At 43.5% G+C, this 6,000-nt stretch overlaps 1 protein-coding gene across 1 annotated transcript in view; it reads left to right on the top strand.

Annotated features, from left to right (window-relative positions):
* LOC123502384 overlaps positions 1–6,000 on the top strand; it is a 273,598-nt gene that overhangs the window by 72,116 nt on the left and 195,482 nt on the right. The gene's annotated exons all lie outside the window — the stretch shown is intronic.

Raw genomic sequence — 6,000 nt, 5'->3', positions numbered from 1 at the left:
ACTACTTTCCGAGGCGTGAGTTACGTGATGACACGCACAGGAACTCGTCCTTACACGCACAAAACACGTTTAAAATTTGTGAAGGTGCCCCGCCCGTTGACGACTGTTGTGGTGGTGGTGGTGGTGGACGATAAGGCTTAATGTAGGCGCTCGCTGGACGCACGCTGCTCATCACGCACGCACTCACGTACGCACACTCATTCACACACGCTCATTCACACACACACACACACACACACCCGGTAGCTCAGTGGTTAGAGTGCTGGCTTCACAAGCCAGAGGACCGGGGTTCGATTCTCCGGCCGGGTGGAGATATTTGGTGTGTCTCCTTTCACGTGTAGGTGCTGTTCACCTAGCAGTGAGTAGGTACGGGATGTAAATCGAGGAGTTGTGACCTTGTTGTCCCGGTGTGTGGTGTGTGCCTGGTCTCAGGCCTATCCGAAGATCGGAAATAATGAGCTCTGAGCTCGTTCTTAGTAGTACTGAATCCTGGAACAAGAGATGGAACAATATTGTAATGGCGTCCTCCTCAATGCCTGTTGTCTTGTAGTACAGAGGGTTGAGGAAGGTATTGTGGATGATGTAACGATAAGTATGGTATATTAAGGAGAGCCAAGGTGGATCGGGTTTGCGTGGGTGGCTCTGTAGGCCTAAGGAGGAAAACTGCCGTACCAAACGCATAATTAATACGAGCGGAGGAACTTTATGAGTAGGGATTTTGGAATGTTGTGCATGGTAGAAATATTAGTGTTAGCATGAAGTGTACTACAACATGTATAAGGAGGAATAGAGTAAGGAAGGCAGCGTATTTAACATTGCGTGAATTGGCACGCGGGGCAGTAGATTTGAGTAGGGGGCAGGAAAAGCCGCGATCTCGGATGAAGGGAGTGAGTGGCACTCTCTACTCGGACATTGCTGGGATGTGGAAGCGTCACGGTGAGCGAGGGTCTCTGATCAGGTGGGTAATGTGATCAGGGCAGTGGAATGACGCAGAGGATGACGCAGCCCTGCCAGATGTGGCACTCTTTGCACCTGTGCCTTATGGAACACTACGATCGCCGCCACGTCTCTGCGGTGTTCCAGTGAATCAAGGGGACGCTCAGGCTCTGGGTGAGGTGGTAGTGCAGCATCTACTAGCCGTATGGCGCGGCGTTGGATGCTGTCCAGTCTCCTTCTGTGTGTGGCGGCACAGGACATCCAGGAGAGAGCTGCGTATTCAAGGTGGGGCCGCACCTGTGCCTTGTACAGCAGCAGTCTCCCTTCCTGTCAAGGAAACTGGCGATCCTTCTGAGAGCGGAGATCCTGTGAGAGGCTTTTTGGCAATGGTTTTGACATGCCTGTCAAACCTCAGCCCTCGATCCACCTCCACTCCAAGTATCTTGACGTCATCTTGGAGTGGAGAGCAGCAGCGCCAAAACTACTACTACTACTACTACAAAACAATCTCTCTACTACTACTACTACTACTACTACTACTACTACTACTACACTACTACTACTAACAATCTTACTACTACTACTACTACTACTACTACAAAACAATCTACTACTACTACTACTACTACTACTACTACTACTACTACTACTACTACTAAAACAACTACTACTACTACTACTACTACTACTACTACTACTACTACTACTACTACTACTACTACAAAAAACAATCTTTCTACTACTCGTCGTCGTCGTCGTCGGCTCACACTCGTGTCCGAGTACTGGGTCCTGTCGTTAGTCAAACGTCTCCTGATAAAGAGAGGTGGAGGAAACGACAAAATGCCAGTCGCTGAGTATATTGTTTTGGGTGGTCGTGGCTGCGCGACGGCCACGCACACACACTTGGCCCACATCGTTTCCACCGCGGCTCAAGACAGATGAGACAGGCAGCTTCTAAGATGTTGGTTGCATCGGGCTGCCGAGTTCTTGATGTGTCAAGGCCCGCCTTGTCGCCTGCCCGCCAGGCGCTGCCCTCTTCCGCCGGCGCTGGATAGCTCCGTCGTTGGGGTCTTGTTGGTTTGATTTTGGAGTCTTCCTGCTCTAGCCTTTGCCTCTACTACTACTACTACTACTACTACTACTACTACTACTACTACTACTACTACTACTACTACTACTACTACAAAAACAATCTTTCTACTACTACTACTACTACTACTACTACTACTACTACTACTAAAACAATCTTTCTACTACTACTACTACTAACTACTACTACTACTGCTACTACTACAAAACAATCTTCTGCTGCTACCACTACTACAAAACAATCTTCTACTACTACTACTGCACTACTACTACTACTACTGCTACTGCTGCACTACCACCAAAAAATAATCTTCACTACTACTCACTACTGCACCACCACCACTGCACTGCCACCACACCACTGCTGCTACCACCACTACTGCTGCACTACACTGCACTGCACCACAAAACACTGCTGCACTGCTGCTGCTGCTACTGCCACTACTACTACTACTACTACTACTACTACTACTACTACTACTACTACTACTACTACTACTACTACTACTACTACTACTACTACTACTACTACTACTACTACTACTACTACTACTACTACTAAAACTACTACTACTACTACTACTACTACTACTACTACTACTACTACTACTACTAAAACAATCTTTCACTACTGCTACTACTACTATAAAACACTACTACTACTACTACTACTACTACTACTACTACTACAAAAACAATCTTTCTACTACTGCTACTACTACTACTACTACTACTACTACTACTACTACTACTACTACTACTACTACTACTACTACTACAATCTACTACTACTACTACTACTACTACTACTACTACTACTACTACTACTAATAATAATAATAATAATAATAATAATAATAATACCCATCCGTACCTACCCATAGGGCGTTGGCCATGTCTGCCGTGAGACTATGCCAAATCTCCAATAAAAACAAGCTACTCACTGTCCTGTAGTCATAGCATTATAAAAAAAATATAACGTTCTCAGAACATTCAGAAACCTTAATTAAGTGGTAGATGATAAAGATAATTGTCATATACGAAAATAAATTAAGCTAGTTCATATACATGGACGGTGATGTGTCATAATTATCAGGTCAGGCGACGTTGCCACTCACGACCCAGGTGGAATTTCCCGTGGAGGTTGGGGGGGTGAGTCAGGTCGCCACGCACGTGTCGCTTCACTTCTCTGGTCATTACCATGGAAGGACCCCCTGACGCTTACCCGTTATACACTGTCTTGCGCAGCCAGACCAAGGCATTCACCACCATGGAAGGACCCCCTGACGCTTCCCCGTCATACACTGTCTTGCGCAGCCAGACCAAGGCATTCATATTCCGCCTTAATAGATATTTCTTGCAAGAGAAAGCAAATCGGGCAACACTCTTACCTTTGACTCAAGCAAGGAACCACTCAATATATTACTCTGTTTCTACTCGTATGTGCACTTATTTGACAAACATGTAAATTACTTGTCTCATTTTCATGTATATAACCAGAATCTTTATTGCATTTAATGTACTATATAGCTGCATAGGTATTTGGGTCTCTTCTGACTTCTTTTAGTGAAGTAGAGAACGATCATCACTCCGTTTTCTTTGAAGAAGGTACTGTTATAGCAGTGGCATCGTCGCACCCAAGAGGACCCACAATCTACTACTACTACTACTACTACTACTACTACTACTACTACTACTACTACTACTACTACTACTACTATTACTACTTTCCGAGGCGTGAGTTACGTGATGACACGCACAGGAACTCGTCCTTACACGCACAAAACACGTTTAAAATTTGTGAAGGTGCCCCGCCCGTTGACGACTGTTGTGGTGGTGGTGGTGGTGGACGATAAGGCTTAATGTAGGCGCTCGCTGGACGCACGCTGCTCATCACGCACGCACTCACGTACGCACACTCATTCACACACGCTCATTCACACACACACACACACACACCCGGTAGCTCAGTGGTTAGAGTGCTGGCTTCACAAGCCAGAGGACCGGGGTTCGATTCTCCGGCCGGGTGGAGATATTTGGGTGTGTCTCCTTTCACGTGTAGGTGCTGTTCACCTAGCAGTGAGTAGGTACGGGATGTAAATCGAGGAGTTGTGACCTTGTTGTCCCGGTGTGTGGTGTGTGCCTGGTCTCAGGCCTATCCGAAGATCGGAAATAATGAGCTCTGAGCTCGTTCCGTAGGGTAACGTCTGGCCGTCTCGTCAGAGACTGCAGCAGATCAAACAGTGAACACACACACACACACACACACACACACACACACACACACACACACCAGTTATCTCGTCTTCTTCAATGACACTCAACTGTTCCCTCACTTCTATAGACTGAACATCCTGGCTCTGTCATTTACTTCTACTAATCTAAACTGGGAATCTTCACACATCATCACATTAGAACAATATAAACACTCCCTATGAAATGAGGCGTCTTCAGTATTCTCCGCCAGTTTTCCTCTCCCCCCCTGCTGGTAACTCCCTCCAAGTCAGCAGTATAGGTAAGCTTCACATACATATATTGTCTTAGATAGGCTGGCTGTTCCTCTTACCTATCTTTCTTTTCTAACTGACTGTCCTCACCTTTACTCTCATCGCCTGATTGTTGTGGCATTAGTGATTGTTGTTGTGAGTGGTTGTTAGTGTTATTATTATTATTATTATTATTATTATTATTATTATTATTATTACTACTACTACTACTACTACTACTACTACTACTACTACTACTACTATCATTATTATTTTATTTGTTTATTTATTTATTTATTTATTATTATCATTTACCGTACTACTACTACTACTACTACTACTACTACTACTATCATTATTATTTTATTTATCTATTTATTTATTTATTTAATATTATTATTTTACTACTACTACTACTACTATATTATCACCATCATCATCATCATCATATCATTATCATCATCACTACAATCACCATTATCGGCGGTGTAATAATTCAAAGAAGCATAGGTCACCAGCTCCAGCCCTGCAGGTCATTAACTTGGTGACCTCCAAAGACCCTTGGTAATGTCAACAAAATGGTCTAACCGTGCACAAATCTCAAGGTAAAATGTGTCCCAGTACTGAAGGGGTTCATTAAGAGAGGTAGCTTAATGCCTCCTCGCTCCTGCCTAACTGCCTGACTGGCTAACAATCGCACCAGCTCCATCACCACTCTCGTTAATGGCCACAGTCTTCACTATCTTAATCCCCACGTAAGTTTGTGAAGCTGTATAAAGTCACCCAGTAGTAAGCGTAGAGCATGGATATCGTAATGTGTCACGGTACTGAAAGGGTTAGCTATCCATTCTTCTAACGTGTTGCATTTCCGTCTTTACAACTCAATTCAACTCAAGCTTCCTTAGAAAAGTGATCCGTTCATGATACGTTTTTACTAATTTTTTTTAATATTGATTCGTTGATTTGCAGGCAGGGTTCACTTGAGAGAGAGAGAGAGAGAGAGAGAGAGAGAGAGAGAGAGAGAGAGAGAGAGAGAGATTGTTATTATATATTATACTCATTTCCGTTAATGATACTTTTTTTTTTTTTTCGTTGATTTACATTCGTTGATTTACAGGCAAGGTTCAGAGAGGAGAGAGAGAGAGAGAGAGAGAGAGAGAGAGAGAGAGAGAGAGAGATTATTATCTTTCATAATCAATTTTTCGTTAATGATACGTTTTTTTTTTTTTATTCGTTAATTTACAGGCAGGGTTCACTTAGAGAGAGAGAGAGAGAGAGAGAGAGAGAGAGAGAGAGAGAGAGAGAGAGAGAGAGAGAGAGAATATTATTATTATCATCTTATCATAATCATTTATTACGAAGGAAGCTTCAAACTGTTACAACATAATGATAAAAAAAATCGTGTATATTGTAAGTACTACACGGAAGGTGAGAATGCTTGATGAAACAAATTAATGCAATTGAGTGTGTGTAATGGTTGGTTTGGAAG

This window comes from Portunus trituberculatus, chromosome 11 (assembly GCF_017591435.1).
Source record: "Portunus trituberculatus isolate SZX2019 chromosome 11, ASM1759143v1, whole genome shotgun sequence".
NCBI lineage: Eukaryota > Metazoa > Arthropoda > Malacostraca > Decapoda > Portunidae > Portunus > Portunus trituberculatus.
The sequence above is the reverse complement of the archived record's forward strand: the minus strand, read 5'-3'. Positions and strand labels throughout refer to the sequence as shown.